Consider the following 17,912-nt stretch of genomic DNA (forward strand, 5'->3'; position numbering starts at 1 on the left):
TGCGTACTCTTCACTAACAAGACAGGCGTAACGCCAGTCCCAAGTATTGGAATCAAAGGAGATGCGCTCTCTGTGAGCAGCGAGCACAAGTATTTAGGAATGATTTTAGATTTTAAACTTACATTTATTCCTCATCTTAAGTACCTGAGGGCAAAAGGCCTGAAGACAATGAACCTTTTAAAGCTTCTGTCGCGTACGACTTAGGGTAGTGATCGAAAGTGTTTGCTTAACTTGTATAAAAGTCTTATCCTCTCATGCCTTGATTATGGGTCTATAATTTATAATTCAGCAAGGCCAAGTGCATTAAAAATCCTAGACCCCGTCCACCACCTGGGTATTCGTCTCGCGACCGGTGCTTTCAGGACAAGTCCAATCCAGAGCCTGTACGTAGAGTCGAGTCAGTGGTCGCTTCATCTGCAGTGGTCATACAACAGTTTCACGTATTTTATGAAAGTAGAAGCAAACATTGAACATCCTTCTTATTCAGCTATAAATGACGTGACCGCTGCCACACTCTTCTATAATCGATCTGCAGAGAGAAAGCCGTTTTCTTTGCATGTGAGAAATCTTAGTGAGGAAATGGGTGTTCCGCTGCTTGAACAATGTTTTAGGCTCCAGCGAAATTGTTGCTGCCGTGGCACTGGCAACTCATAGAGTGTGACACATCGCTCGTAGAGGTCACTAAACACGCGCCAGAGGCACACATTAGAATGCCTTTCTTAGAACTCCAATCTAAATACTTGTGTTCAGTTTTACACAGATGCTTCCAAATCACATGCCGGAGTATCTTATGCAGCCGTCGGCCCATCCTTTTCGGAATCCGGTGTACTCCACCCGGAAACGAGTATCTTTACGGCTGAGGCCTATGCACTATTGTCGCCTGTGAATCATATGAGGGCATCAAAACTTCAAAAAACAATTATATTTACAGACTCCCTAAGCGCGGTAAAAGCCCTGATGTCATTCTGCAAACACAAAAATCCTGTACTTACTGAGCTCTATTCCATGTTATGCAGAGCGTATATATCTAACCAGCATGTGATTATATGCTGGGTGCCTGGCCATAGAGGCATTGAGGGTAATGTGCTTGCGGACCAGTTGGCCACATCAACCACACCGCAAGCTATTAATCATGCCGCTACTATTCCTCCCACAGATCTGAAACCTTTTCTGCGAATAAAAACTGGGAGACCACTGGCAGCGCTTGTGGAACGCTGAAACAAATATTAAGCTTCACTTAATTAAGACACAGTTAGGTTTCTGGTCCCCCGTAACAAAAACACGACGAACTGATGTCATGTTATGTCGTCTAAAAATAGGACATATATATGGCACCCACAATTTTTTGCTTACTGGTGATGAACCACCAACCTGTGGTAGATGTGGTGGGAAGCTGACCGTCCTCCATATCCTCTTGGAGTGTCGGGAAGCCGAAACAGCCCAGGCAGCACAACCAGGCTGGCCCCAGCACGGCAATATCACGGCGAACACCGGCACAAATATGGGCCCGAAACCGGCAGCGCTACCCGCGTCAAGAATGGCCCAGCGCGGCCATGCCACTAAAGGGCCTATTTCGGCCATCGTGTGGCAGCGCCAATACAGGCAGATAGCCGGCTCTGCCGTTCATTGCCATTCTAGTTACCCACCTTGCCTACTGGCAGCGCCGGTATTGGTCAATAGCCGGCTCTGCCGCTTTTAGTCAATTTATTGTCCCGCATTACCCACTGGCGTGGCCATATTGGCAGATTGTAATGTATGTGGGCAATGCCGTTATTTCCTACGATTTTAAATTACGCAAATATTGCACGGTAGCTCGATGCAACATGCCATGATCTACTATAAAATCACCAAATAATATACACAATTTCTTTATTGGTCTTAAAATAGGTTGATACAAATTGTCGCTCGTATCCCCAATCCTGTGGGCCACCTACGAAAGCTTTGTTTATGACGCTATGGGGTGTTGAGCCGCTTCGGCGTAATGCCGCCTTCTGCTATTAGCATAGTCGACGGCGCCTGGCAGCCACATTCTTATGAAGTCTTGCGCTTGATTGATGTCGATGTCTGCGTCTCTCAGGCACCATCTGCATACAATACATATACGTTTATTATCCCAACACTGTCAGCAGTGCATAATATAAGCAAAAGGTATAAAACTGAGAAATTAAATGCTTATCACCTGTTCCCACTCTGCATAGCCGCATGTTAAACAGTCTCTTGCTTTTCTTCCCATGCAGGCTGTACGGCAGTTGAACTGCATGGCCCATGATGGCGTTCATTATATTGAAGGCAACCTCCCACAGACATGATTCCTCCATTCAAACAAATTGTTGAAGCTGAAAAAAAGAAGCAGAAATACGCAGAAATTAGGTAGAAAATTACGCTGCATCAAAATATGCGATTTTTGTTCTAACTAGCCAATTATGATGAATTATGCCTTCATCACAAGACTTCTCGTAAGTGCTTGTGGGTAGCTGTACTTAGCCTTTGGCAATGCGTAAGCTTTTGGAACAGAGGTAGCAAAGAAAGGGTGCATTGTTTTATGATAAACACTTAAGCAAGCTACAATACAACAGATTATAATTTTGCAGGAAGTTCTGAACACCAGTCAGCTCGCAGAATATACTTCCTGAGTAAGGAATTACGACAATCCAACTTTGGTCTTCTTGAGTGTACTAGCCGAAATGTGCCGTGCTGCGTGTTTTCAAACAGACAGTGCGTTTCAGCTGACACTGAAGCGGTGCAGCACCATCTACGTACATAGTAAAAGGTGGCCGTACATTATCTCTGTAAAAAAAGAAAATACACGTATTAGGCAATGCACTTAGTTGAAACACTATACTTGAGAATAAAAATAAGACAATTGTACTTACCTTGCGATAATTGAGTTTATTTCGCAGTAAATGAAGTTTTCCAACGTTTGGCTAGTTGTTCATGTTTCACCTAATAGCAGTGTGGAACCAAGCTTGTAGTGGCGAAGGTCAAGCCGCTGGTACTGAACACGTTGCTGGACAAGTTGATGCATGCTTCGCAAGCAAAACATGGCGCACGAAATGTGGGCTACGACAGCTCACAGGCAGAAGCAGAATGTGTACCGGTCCCTCGCCCTCGGAGACACCAAGTCACCACGCTTTTTTTTTTTTTTGAAGGGGGCGAGGTCCGCGCAGGGAGCAACAAATTTGACAGGGCATTATTCACGCTTCTTTGTGCGCCCATCCGGTTCTGATTAGCAACGCAGGCTCGGCTGTGCGCATTATAGACCGTGCATACCTTCGACACTGCAAAGCGAGGGAACGCAGGGAAAACGTGGTGAGAGTGAAACACATTCTTGGAATTTTGACGTCACTTCGCCTGATAGTAGCGAAGAACGACACGCGCACGTTTTTTTATTCTTTTATTTATTTATTTATTTTTCCAAAAGCTGCTGCAGCTGAAGGAGCAGTAGCACTTGTGCTGATTTTATTACATATTATCGCTGAAATGTAAAACATGACAAATGGACCTGCAGAACAACTCAAATTGATCAATGAATGTTTTCATCGTTATTTCTTTTTTGTGCTCATTATCCCAGGAGAACGGTAGAGCAAGACAACGTGTGCGCAAAGGGGTAGTCCGGCGCACAGCATCACTTGCTAACATGCCCCCATGGATTTCTTGCTTCTAGTTAAATAATACAACCTCCCCCTTCGGAAAAAAAAATCAATAGACACATAGGAGCGGCAGCTATATCTAAGAAACCTCGCGACAATACATTACGCGGCGCATAACATATAAGTGAAGCCCAAAAAGCGAGTACAAGGGTCTCGTTCAAGTTCGCCATATTAATTTACTTAATTACGTTAGTATAGTGTCAAAGCCCGAAGGCTTTACATAAAAAAAGCGGGCAGTTTTTTTTTTTTTTTCATAAACAAGAAAGCTTCAAACGTGGCCGCTGCGAGAAGAAACGTAGGTGGGAGGTAGAAAAATATGTCCTTTAAGCAGCGGGAGTAATAAAATAAATCCTAATAAACAAACACAAGCGAGATCGCATACGGCGACAAGGTAAACCAAGCGATTTTTTTGTAGAAGACGCACTGGCTACACTTGAGTAATCGTATGTAACAAAACAAGGACGGCAAGGTTTTGGACACTTTCGAGAGTTGCGAGACAGAACTGGTGTACTCGAAGATTGACCCCACCATAGATTTATAAAATAAAAGCTTCCCATGCATGACGAAAATTTTGGAGCAAGAAACCAAACATGCGGTTGGCATTGGTAAATTGAAAACTCAACATGCATATTCCAAAAATGTTGTGTGTGATGTGTATACCGAGATATTTATCTACAAGAGGAAGAAGTTACCAGAAGTGTGATCGTTGAGGGTGTAAGTGGGAGCCTGAATTTAATAAGGAATAAGGAAGCTTATGTATGCCTCCTTGCAAAGTCAAAACAACGATAGGTTTATTTATTAGCTGATATAAGATGCAAACGTCAGCAAAAAAAATTATTTAAACCTGTGTTGCTCTCACAAAAAGAGTTCACCTACTTGAAAAACGTATATATATATTAGTAGTTTCTTTTTCTTTATGCTTGTTCCATTTTTTAATCAGAAATTCATTTTATTCAGTAGCTTACATTTTTATCCCGTAGCGTTCATTTTCTTTTTTTTTCATTCTATTTTCCTGTATTCTCCTTAATCTTAGCCTCGTTCTTCATTCTCAGTCCTAGGTCGGTAACTTCAACTCTTTCAGCAATCCGTCACGGTTCGGAATGGCGCGGCGGGCCACGAACATTCCTGTTATTTTTTTTATTTTTCTTTATTTTCTGTTCCCTTCCAACGGAGAGCGCCTTGTATAGACGTCTTGGTCGTCTGACCAAACCTTTCTTTTCACTCACCCCCCCCCCCCCCTCCCACCCCCGTATATCTATTGTGGCGATTGTCTCTGTTCTCCGCCTGCCCCTTTCTCTTCAGTGTAGATATATTTGGCGTCGTGCAAAATAAGCATTTCATTGTAAGTTAGCGTTGGGCTTTTCTCACATTCTAGAAATATGCACCAATAGCCCAGCAGAAACATTTTCTTCAACATGGCGCCATTTCTTTTTTTCCCCGGTTCTTTCTGCGGGGAGGAATTTATGCCTACTGTGCCAGTTGATATGAAAAAATCATCTGGCATCAAAAAAAAAAAAAAAAAAAAAACACGCACGACAGAGTTTTCCGGAAAAGGCACCTAAGCTTATAATGAAGCTGGCCACAGGAGACACTAGTGCACAGTTCGATATGCTCTCTATGCAGAAAAATAATATAGGGAGCAGTCATCCAAAATGCCTTGTATTGTACTAGCAATAAAATTTACAGCCGCTACAGAAAATGAGCTAGCGACGGCATTACTGGCAAGCGGTACAGATGATTGCACCATAAAGTTATGCAGTATTTTGCAATTCACTACCTGCAACACTACTTAAACGACGCACATGTAAGCGCACATGCTTTTTAATTATATACCCCCTTGAATTTGTTATTACGCCAATCGAGGATGCACACGGCATGCGCGCATTGACGCATTATAATGGAGTGCCCTTATGCCACTTGTTAGCAATGTCCGATCGAATGATTCAACACAATAAATACAATTACGCGAAAGTTAACAGCCTTTGTAATACAACGAAAAAAATATGCAGAACTTACATAATAATTTAGTAAGAAACAAAAAAAAATACCAGAGTGATCTCGTTGCAGTTGGCGTGAGTGGTGAAAAATTCTAATAAATATTGCGTGCTGTAAATATATATAATCGGGAATGGCCAGCGAATGCGGCGTGAAAAGTAATATTGAAATGCCGTTCTGTTTGACAGGCCGATATTTACGGGTCTATCAGACCTGCTAAACAATGTGGCTATGCCTATAGCTTTGAACGGACGTTGTTAACCAATGTTTAGAGATGTACAGCCAATGACGGTACTCTTACGGCAAAGCAGGCCCGGGATAGCCAGTTGCGACGCCCGGCCTAGCCATTAACGGGCATTCACCGGCAAAGCAGGGCCAGCGCTGGATGTCTGTTACAGTGGCTTTGCCAGCACTGGCATTACAGAGGCAACGGCGGGCCTTCGCGGCCCAGCCAGTGCCGACTGAAAACCATCATCGGCCCTAGTTGGCCCCATGTGATGTGCTGCCTGGGAGAGAGAAAGAAATATTTTCCTCAAGCGTACCGGTATCATGTCCCTCTTCATCCCATCATGTTTCTTGGTGAAGAACCGCTTTTTAACGCCAAGGCAGTCGTCGATTTCTTGAACGATGTGGTACTGCACGTTATTAGCCCAATAACGTCGTAGCGCATCCTCTCTCCAGAGGATGCCGCTGTGATAGTAGTTTTTAAAGCACATGCCTCCAGGCCCTTGTGGTTCAAGGGCTCTGTTTACGCAGTAGTGATTCTTGCCAATCACTGCATCTTAAATATTTTAAATATCGTGTCATTCTTTCTCAATGCATTCTTCATTTCATAGTACGCCTCATTAGTCATTGCCATCATTTTAGTACATGTATACTTTATGCGCTTTACAGTGATTATTTTTAGGCCCCTTTACAGCCACGCTCCATCTACTTCTCAGAATTCATTTCTCTACTGCACACTCACACACACTGGCATGGCGCTCTTTGGCCAGAAGTGGCCCTTGCGTCATTAAACACCATACATCATCAATAAGGCATTGGCGGATTAGTTTGTTCAACGCTTTTGTATACTCCTTGTCTTCCTAGTTCTGCAGAATGCCTATTTAGAAGACGATCTTCCAAAAGTTGTAGTAAGCCACTTGTCAACGGTCTATGAGCATTTCCTACTCTAGAAGAACTTGTTTTGCACAGAGGGAGCAATTCATTGCGGGAACACCGGCGTTTGGCTCGCTCACGCCGACGTAAGCACTTTCGTACGCATTGCGCGCCAGCGCCACTTGACACGAAGGTAAATTCGTTCGTTCTGAACAAAATCTGCTCGTCTGCTTAGTTTTCAGTTAACAACCGCGAACATCGCAGATGAATACTCGATAAAGAAGAACAGACAAGCAGGCGTTTTCTTTTAAATTTTTTTGACGACACAGCATTTCGCTGCTCAACGTAAAATGCACCCGGTGCCGTAGCAGACAACGCCAAGGACACAGCACTTGCAGTGCTTTCTGCACTAACGCAAAGCTTCTAATATTGGTTTCTGCACGTTGTGAAGCTCTAGCCGCCTTGTAATGTCTAACCAAGAACCGGCAAGCAGTGTTTTGTAACTTAACTCTCTCGTCCAAGCTGCAAGCATTCAAGCATCTTCAACAAAGATAAGTTATCAGTTGTTTATTTCATAAAGCGAACAGCAGTTGCCGAGATATAACGGAACGCAATTTCCGTCAGCGGGTCAGCCACCACTAACTCGTCTCAGGAGATGCTGTCGATAGGTAGCTTCAATGTATTTACACACAACAGAGAAATGTACAGCGTACGGAACACCCTTCCTTTCGTCTTATATCTATTTCAATAAGGTTGGCGGCTATTCGCTACATAACTACATAAAAATCGTGCTTACCTTTCTATCTCTTGGAAGCAGAAAAAAGGGGCCCTGCTGTCTGTTCCCGTGTTGGCCCACTACAGAGCCGTGCAGAACGTCTTGCAGCCTTTCTTCCGTTTTCCATACATCGCTGGAGCACTGGCCGGTACAGAAAGCAAATGTTGCAGCGCACAGTAAAAGGCAAAGGCGTGCACGTGCGCAGAGGTGCATAGAGCGGTAGGAGCAGACGAATGGAATGGCAGCCGAGGCGATAAGAGCGAAAGCGCTGCCCGTTGGCGCAACAAGTGAAGCGACTAAATAAAGATGTAGCACGCCAAAAAAGAAAGTAGCCCAAAACACATTTTATTTCTACACATAATTGCATCACTTTACTTGATTGCTATGTAGGTTGAAACGATAGAGCGACATATGCAAAGGTTACAGAATTTTCCTTCGGCTACCAGTGTCATGGTGACGCTTATTGGCAATACCGAAACTAGCCCCACGGTCCACCGCCTGCTTACAGTACGTTGAATGCGAGAGTTAAAAACTTAGCAACAGCGTTAGTTTCTGCGGTGTGCACTCGGTCGCACTCGATGCTTTGCGCATCAACGTGTCGCACGTCAAACTAAACTCTATCGCTTTTTGAGCTGCAGAAACACCCTTGCACTCCGGATCTACGGCGGTAGCCACCGGCAGCGCTGGACTGACACAGCCATTGGAGACGCGTGAAAACGCTCCGTCACCATCCCTAATGTGGCCTATAAGGCGCAGTCTCGTTGCATTATATGTAGTAAGAACGCGACGAAAAGTGCAATTTCCTTTAATCCTAGCTAACCGCCCCGCAGCAGTCAAGAATTAAGTTGAACAGTCAAGAATATGCAATATCCTTCGCTCAACCAACCGCTGCAACGGTTTAAGCAAGGACAGAGAATGCGCTTAAGTTCCCCATTCCAACCTAACAGGAGCCAAGATATCATAATACTATGGTAATTGTTTTAGTATCTTACTTCTTGAAATACTGTGAACTTTCGTTACCTTCTGCCGTAATTGAACTGTAAAATAACAAGAACTGTAGATAACACATTCCTATTCTTGTGAGCTTTAGCTCTGCTGCTAACCACGGCTTCCGATGGAAAGGACCTAAATATTCGCTCCAATCCAGTGGAGCCGCGCCAAGAAATACATTGCATGGTCCTCGGCCATCTATATTTGGGACAGGATCTTCTGGCCGCATTATAGCACGCTGCATTCTCATCACCTTTTACATGCGCATCTACACTGTTCTTTGTGCCGTATATGACTTTTTCGCGCATGACCCTTCTTTCGAGGCCGTATAGGTCCCTTTAAACATGTGGCATGCCGAAGAGTACCACTTATATCTGGGATGTTAGCCAGGACATGACTAAGAGTGTACAGACGTCCTCAATGACGTTATAATACGTCCAGTACCACACATAACATCGGTGCCCGCTACGAACTCGGGTAGTGCACATTTTGCCTCACCTGAATCACAATTCGCAGAAAAGGGTCAGGTTCACCTCGGGGAAAAAAACGGTGTACCAACTGTCGTAAAAACAGGTGTGTCAAACAAAAACCTCCGTCCTTCACCGTGCGAAATAAATTCGTGCGACTACAGCGCTCCCAGGTAGAAGCCCACACAAACGTGGCGAAGACGCGATGCATCTTCTGCACGTTAACGCATGAGGATTGCAGCACTTGCGTTGTGTAGCAAAGCTTCGATACAAAGAATTGTTTATATACAATGGCCCTGGCAAATATCGATAGATGTCCGGCCTCTACCTATCCTCTTTTCTTTAATCGTTCTTGTTTTCTTTTGCCAATATTGTTCATTTCCTTTGAAAGCCTCGAGTGGGACGCGCAAAATACTTAACTGGAGTGTGACCCACTTTACGTTGGCGAAAGTGTCAGAGGTCGACTGGCATTCGTCGTGCCAAAACCCCAGACACTTCGCGCAGTTTACATACCTGCCCGTGACCTCACTAAAGCTTTTCACAATACCCATCTTTGTCTGGATGCTCTCTTTATCTGTGCAACATACCGCCACATTGTCTGCATACGCCCGAAGCTTTACTTCAGTGGCTTGTACACTAAACACATGAATGAATTGATTTCCACGATGATGTCGACGATGGATGGGGTTTTATGGCGCAAGGGACAGATATGGCCAAAGAGCGCCATACACATGGTGATGAGTTTCCAATGAATTATTTGTGAATAAAGGAATGTACTGTGAATGGTGGATGTTAAATGGCTGTAAATAGGCCTAAAATCAGCTGCTGTAACTTGCGTAAAATATATAACTATTAAAATAATGACAATGACTGGAGATGTGAGCAATGACCATGGATGGTTTGTTCTGAAGCGATAATTTCATACCTGGCGGGACAAGAAGCTCTCGTCCAGCAAGTACGTCGAGCAGCCATGGCCAGTGGAGTCCTGGAATGAGGACACCACCCACTCGTCCTCAAGATCAACTCGATGGTCTAAATAAATGTTTTTCTCTCTCTCTCATAAAACGTGTACGTCAAAGTAGCACCGGTGCCTCAAAGGGACCCTCGAGTGCAAGAGCTGAGAGGCACGTGCTCTACAATAATGCTGTCGCAGCAGCAGCCTCTGAAGAGAGGATGTGCTACGAATGTAGGGGGCTGATGACTCACAATGTACCTACATCTTCAAGAAACTCTAACACTAACCTGTGATCAAAAACGGTTCTGTGCCCAGAAACATTGCTGGGTCTAGAGGAACATGTTTGCATGGTAAGGGGAAGTATTTCTTTCTTTGAGGCTCTAATTTCTTGCACTCTAATAAAACGTGGATTAAAGTCAGTGTCTCGCCACATTTGCTACAAGAAGGAGGTTCATTTCCAGTCAACAGGTGAGAGTGTGCGCCATACGTGTGGCCAATTCTAAGGCGGCAAAAAATGACTTCGGTTTGTCTGATTACGTAGTGGGTGGCCAATTCCCTAACTGAGGTTTCATAGCGTGAAGTTTATTTCTTGTTTCCGCGTCCCATGAGTGCTGCCAATAGCTCCTAAGGGTTTTCCGCAGGAAATGCTTCAAATCTATTGCAGGGACAGCGATAAATGAGGTGTTCCCCTTTCTTACAAGGGAAACGGCAGTTTCATCTGCAAGCATGTTGCCCTCAATACCTCTGTGGCCTGGTACCCAGCATAATGTGACACGTTGGTTAGACGTATAAGCTGTGCACAGCACTGAATAGAGCTCACTGAGCACAGGGTTTCTGTGTTTACTAGGCCGCTATAATGCCTGTACTACGATTAAAGAAATAGTGAAAATAACAGCTTTTTGAAGCATTGTTCTCATTATATGCTTCCGTATACAAACAATAGAGCATGAGCCTCAGCCGTACATATGCTTGTTTCTGGGTGCATTGCACCAGATTCAGAAAAGGATGGACCGATTGCCACATGTGACATGTGAGCGTGTGACTTCGATGCATCAGTCAAGAATTCTGGGCCAAAGTATTTAAATTTAAGTTCACGAAAGTGCAATCGGGGGGGGGGGGGATATGTACTTTCGGAGCATGATTCGAGACCTCAACAAAGTGTCACATTCTATAAGTTGTCACTTGGAACCATGACCAGGAACCATCAACCAGGAACCATGGCAACTAGGAGGCTAGCGCCACCCAGGATGCCGGCGCGTGCGCACGTGGTCTCCACCTAGCCAGCTCCCTCCCTTCCCGACCCCCGCCTCTCTTCTTTCCGCGGCGCGCTCAGCCAGGAGAAAGAAAAAAACAGGCGCAAGCTTGCACTAGGCCACGCAACGCTCATGACAAAGCGAAGCTGGCTGATTGATTGCGTCTCTTGGTTGTAGCTAGGTTGAACTTGGCGATGTCAAGGTTTAAACTTGATTGTAGCTAGGCCTGTACTCGTGTACGTCATCTGTGCTTGTGCTGGAAAGGCTGCTGTAGTACTGGAAAGGTGCGTTCATTCCATTCGCTTTCCAATATTTCAAAGGATCGCCCTTTCTTGGGATCAGCGGCTCATGAAGTATTTTTCAACTTCTTGAATATAAGATGTGAGCGCATTGTGCTGGTTCTGTTTTGACGCCAGCAGTTCGACAGTCCAGAAGATCCAGAAATCGACGCGGCTGCCATGGACGCGTCCGCCAGTCCGCCCTTCGGCCGCGGTCAGACGAATGTGCGAGGAGGAACTCGCCCTTTCCGCAAGCCTTCGCTGTGCTGTGAGCAGATGAGTAGATGTTGATTCCTGATCCCAGGTGCAACCAACACCACCTAGAACTAGAGAAGGCCAGTGCAAGTCCTCCTCTCCACGGCGCTACGTCACCGAAGTGTCACAGCGCCGACGCACACGCAGCTGCAAAGACCGGCGCGACTTGGCTTGCCTATCAGATGGCGCCAGCACGCGCGTTGGGAAAGGAAAACTGCTTATTGAATGTAGTATCTATGAGGCTTTTTAAAAAGAAAAACATAAGAAAAATTATATACACGTCTATTTGCATCATCTCCCAATTATGTGGTGCAGTACCGAGAGCAGAAATTACTAGATAATGCAGGCCCGAATGCAAAGAGTGTTGATGCTAGCAGCGTCGGCTTCAGCATCTGGCAAGGTTGACACCATTTCGCTGCGACGCTGCTTTTTGTCGTCGGTGTCTTTCTTTGCACTCAGTAGCTCAGTGGTACAGCACAGAACTTTGCTGCCGTGTCGTCGAAAATGCCTGGGTGCTGCTGCGCACCAAACTGTCGGTCAAACTATGCGAACGGACCGCGAGCGCGCGTGTACATGTTTCCGTCGGACCCCGTACAAAATGCAGCGTGGACGAAGGCTGTGCGACGGGAAAACTTCGTACCTACGAAGTACACAGTGGTAAGCACATGTTCCTTTTGCTTTTCGCGTTCGTACTTCTCGTGAGAGCAAGGTTTAGTTGATTGTATTGCGTAATACTCGTATCTCTTACGACGCGCTATACACTTCAAGGAATGAAAACTGAACAGATACTGTTTCACTGTAATTTTGTTATGTGTTCGTGCTTTTAAGTGTATAATGCAATGCATAGGACTCAGTTGCGCGTCTGTCTAATCATAAATTTATTTCGCGCCATGTGTTTGACAGTAAAATTGACTACATCGAACAGACGCTGTACAGGGCGTAGTAACGATACATGTGAAGCGTCCGCCATGTATCCAAGTGAAGAATTAACGATGGCTCGCGGCATAACATCCCAAATCGAGATTCGCACAGTGTTCTTCATGGCTGTGTTGTGGTTGTCGTACTGAAGCAGAGATATAAAGCAACAACTGCCTTAGTCTGTACAAGCGGCTTGCTATACTCGCGGACAACTTTCTGTGGCAATGAAGGGAAAGCTACGGGCGCGTGGATGCGGCAGCGTTTGACAGTGGTTTTGGTTGCTCGGAACAGACGCTGAATCGACGCAGCTTCCACTGCGTCTGTTTCGCGTTTGCCCAGACGCGGAAGATAAAAGCCGCCAAATAAGTGAACTTTTACACTCAGTGGTGTGTTCTGTCTTATTTAACTGTGGCTAATAAGCAGTTTGTTTTCTCTTTCTCAGTCTAAGCTAACGTGGATTAGAACGCGGGATTCTTTTCAGAAGCGCTCTCACTTGTGCGCGCTTTGCCTCCGTAGCTTTCCCTTTATTGCCACAGAAAGTTGTCCGCGAGTACAGGATCTTATAATACTATAAAACGTCACTTTCGTCTTATACCTTGTCCTTGTGCTTGCGTTGCAGGTCTGTGAGCACCACTTCCATGAAAATGACTTCATGGACTCGGCGAGCTATACCGACAACATGACTGGAAAAGTAATTGAAGTACCCCTCAAACTAAGGCGATTGAAGCCTTCTGCAATCCCAAGCATCTTTCCCAATTGCCCTGCCTACTTGTCTCGACAAGCAACTAAAGCACGTGAGAGCCCCGAGGAAAAGCGCGCTCGTCTTGATGCAGAGGGATTACAGGAAACTATAAAATTATCAGTGGAGTATCACGAAGCAGAAGAAAAGAAGAATGCCATCGCCAGTCTCGGAGACCTATTGAGAGCAATAGGTGGTCTCTCTCTTACTGACTTCTGGAGCAAGGTCGTCACTCAAACACAAGTACTTTTTCTCAACTTCCACAACCAAGAAGCGCCAGTTGTGCATTGTGCGGTGACAGTGTCCTCGGACCTTTCTTTGGCGGTGTATGCCGGTGATACGAGGTTGGAAAACCTAGGTTCATCTGTGCTTCCCTCGACGATCTCTGACTTCAGAGTGCTTCAGAAAGTTTTGTGCGACGTGGAAGATGTCATGAAGGATTGTTCAAAGAACGAACTTCAGTTAGAGATTCTGCTGAAGCGTATTGTGGCACTCCTGGAGCAACTATCATCATCAACTCTTCCACATGAGTGGCAAGTGCAAGTTGTCAAATTTGTGACACAGCAGCTTCAAGTTCTCCTCACCAAGGCATCAATTTACCCAGCCGACTTTCTCGTGTTCTGTAGCCTTGTGTACACTATATCGCCACATGCATACAGATTCATCAGAAGTACAGCAACACTGAAGCTTCCACATCCCCAAACAATAAGGCGCATTTGTGCTTATTACAATGCTAGCCCATCCAGGGAGCAACAAAAAGATGCTTTCCTCTCATATGCAAGGAGGCTGGCGTCAACTCTAAAAGACCATGAGTGCTTTGTCACGCTTATGATGGACGAGATCCACCTGCAGGCATCCTTTCAATACAAGGGTGGATATGTGACCGGTGCAGCGACAAACAGTGAGAATGCAGCAAAAATAGCATACGTTTTTATGATGCAAAGCTTGTTATCATCAAACAAGGATGTTGTGCACATACTTCCAGTGGCAAAGATAGAAGCAAAGCAACTGCATGATTTTCTTGATCTGCTGATCAGGCAACTAGAAGAAATTGGCATACGAGTAGTTGCAGTGGTGTCTGATAACAACTCGATCAACCGAAAGGCAATGTCGTTTTCTGCCGATCCTCCCAAGTTGAGCATTGTTTACAGGCACCCCTCGGACTCATCAAGGCCCTTGTTTTTTTATCCTGGATACCTTGCATATTCTTAAGTGCATCCGAAATAACTGGCTGGACCAACGTAATTGTGGAAAATGCATCTTCTTTCCTGGTTTCGGTTCCCTCACGGAAAACCCATCTGTGCTGACAGCCTCCTTTAATACGCTATGCAAGTGGCATGAGGGAGAAAAAAATGAGCTTTTGCGGCTTGCTCCAACTTTGTCTTTTAATGCTCTGAATCCATCTAATCTGGAGCGACAGAATGTCAAACTCGCACTCAGGATATTCAACAGTTCCACTGTTGCAGCACTAAGGAGCACCAAAGTGGGCACTTGATCATGCAAATAGTACATTGGAATTTGTTAACAGTGTTCTGACATGGTGGAACATAGTCAATGTCAAGACACCATTGAAGGGCCAGCGCCTGAGAGACCCTTTTGAAGAACCGATAAGTGCACTCAAATGCCGCCAGATTGACTATCTAAACAAGATTGTGGATTGGTTGGACTACTGGCAGAGCTTGAAACATGATGCTGGCTAGTTAACTCGTGAAACAAACACAGTACTGCGTCATAACTCACATGCTCTTATTGAGGTGTCAGCATATTGCATTGAAGAGCTTGGGTTCAGGTATGTTTTATTAGGGAAGTTTCAAACTGAGAGCTTGGAGGACCGCTTCGGTCGATGCAGTCAGCTGTCTGGTGCCCAATATCATGTTTCAATACGTCAGATTTATGAATCTGAGCAGAAGCTCAGACTCCAGAAACTACTTGATCTTCCCAACTTGGATGCCACTGCACCTTGTCTTCCCACCACGGACGTACAAGTCGTCGTCAAGCAATTTGATGTCACTGTGACCGATGATGATGTGAAGCAGAAGGAGGCAATGCTACCAGCTATCACATATGTAGCTGGATATTGTGCACACGCTGAAGTGAAAAAACTTGTCTGCTCTTCATGTCAAGAAAACCTGATTATTGAAAATCGGAGTATAGAACTGGACGATGATGTGTTGATTGCAAATGCAACACGAGGTGGACTAAAAGTTCCACGGGCGTTAGTTGTGCATGCTGTGCTCACGATGCAAATTGCCCTTGATAAGCTGAGAAGTGCGAAGTATGCATCGAAATGTTTTGCTTGTGCAAAACAAAGAGAAGTGCTTGTCATCCTCACAACTTCCCTAATTGACTGTAACGAAGACTTGGACTTCTGCGATGATGGGCACTAACCTGAAATAGTGCTAAACTATGTTCTCAGTGCTGCTGCTAACACACTGCTCAACAATCTGTGTAAAGTTGAGAATAACAAGCTGGCTGAAAGCAATTCTGCAAAGCGTAACAAAGATGAAAACAAACTGACTGAAAGCAAGGCTTCGAAACGGAAGCTGAAAACTCTTTTAGCATAATCATTTTTCTGAAGTATTCTTCTGCCTGCATGCATTATTATGTGTCATGATTAAATATTTGTCAAAAGAAAATTTATAGCTGTGCAATGTTATAAATTTCATGTGCTCGGCTGTGAAGAGCCTGGTGAATTATTTTAAGCCTACGTTTTTTAAGCATCCTGAAAATATCCGGGAGTACAATTATTTCCTATATCATCAAAGTCGCAAGTAAAAAAAAAAGATGTGGGAAAAACTGCATATTGGAATGAAAAACCTTGGAATTATCAGGTGAAGCCAGCTTTTAGGCTACTTTCACTGCGATGACGTCACGGAGCTCTATACAGGCCTTCTCTAGTGCTAGGTGGTGTTGGTGCAACCCGATATAAGCGCGCGGCGACGGTAGTTGAGGCAGGATCTAAAGGAAGGTGTTTGTATAAAAGTGTTTTACGGGGCTTGCAGGCATACGCGACTGAACTACGCAAAAGTCCGTGCCTTCGTTTCGGAAGTGAAGTTGTGAAGGGCTTGACACTTTTCTCACGTTTTCTTTTTTAAGCCAGAGGGTTCCTGGCATAAGGGACCCTCCCACCTCGACTGACAAGTCACTACTTCAAATAAAGGTTTATTCATTCATGCATTCATTTACATGCGCTCGCTTTTGAACCAGCACACCGGTCAAAGTTTTAACGAAAGGCTTACTGTAACGCTGCTAGCAGTTTTAACCCCACCACTCTAACAAAGTTACGCTATTGGCCTTTGTCCCGTTTTAGATATTCGTACTCTCGAATTACTCGCAACTTCGAATACTAGCAATCCGAAAATCGAATTGAATCATTCGATTAGATATTATTCCATTCAAATTCGGAACTCGAATATTCCTCACGCCTAGTAATATTAGTATCACCCAGAGTATATGGCTACTTTACTTGCAGCGGTATCGGGTGGCTGTCGAAAGTGCTTGCTCAAAGAACAAAAAAAAAGGCAGGCAATTAACATTGTTAATCATACAATCTACCAGCATACATTCTACGAGAAACAGTGCGTGCAGGTGGCACCAGCGAGTTGCCGTCACCTGCGACACAAACATCGGTGTAGTATAAGGACGTCACGAGTGTTCTTTAAGTGCGTGCACTGTTTGAGAACTCTTGAGGCTTGTGTATGAAGATTTGAAGAATGAAGAAACAGAAGAAGGCGAGCCAGGGGCAGCTTGCGCGCTTGGTAGAGTTTCGAAAAGAAACAACAAAAACCTTGCACTCGGCCGCGCAACGCTTGAAACAGCGAAGCTGGACGATGGTAGCCCAGCATTTTCCGGAAGTGCGCACGAACTTTTCATCTTATTACTCATGATGATGATAATTTCTTTTCAGGCGTCTCGGACTTACGGCCGTCACTGCGCGTTGCATAGCGCAGCTTGCAACACCGACACCGCATTCCAATGCCGACATCGCGTTTTCGGAGACCCACTCCGTGAATGCGTCTCTCTCTCTCTCTCGCTCTCACAGCGCGCAAAACCTCTTCACCTCGCAGAGCAAGAGCGTACGAACCCGCCAGCTGTGGACGCAGACGACGACGGTCAAACCGAATCATATGGTTCGCATAATGCATGCCCTGCAAGCGTTGCTGTATAGCCTATGATGTATGTAAGATATGCCTAAAGCCCACACCACACGTACGCTTGCAAACGCGCGATCGCGCGCCCACGCATGCGCCAGACGGTGCGGCATGGCTCGTACGCGTCGAAACGCCGCGCGATCTCGATGATCAGCTGCTCTCAGATATTGCGCGCCTGGGCTGCCTCGCGTCGGTGCGCCTGGCTACGCAGCGACGGCGCGGTAAATTCTTCTCTCAGTTAAGCAGTTTTATACCATGCAAGAAAGTGCTTCTTCTTCACTTTTTGTGCCTATCTAACAGCTCTAAATTATAACAATTACGTTTATTGATATAGAAGCATTTTGAAACACTGTCTACAACGAAATACGAAGTGGCGTCTGCCAAGGTG

This window comes from Dermacentor silvarum, chromosome 1, assembly GCF_013339745.2.
Source record: "Dermacentor silvarum isolate Dsil-2018 chromosome 1, BIME_Dsil_1.4, whole genome shotgun sequence".
In the NCBI taxonomy this organism is placed as follows: domain Eukaryota; kingdom Metazoa; phylum Arthropoda; class Arachnida; order Ixodida; family Ixodidae; genus Dermacentor; species Dermacentor silvarum.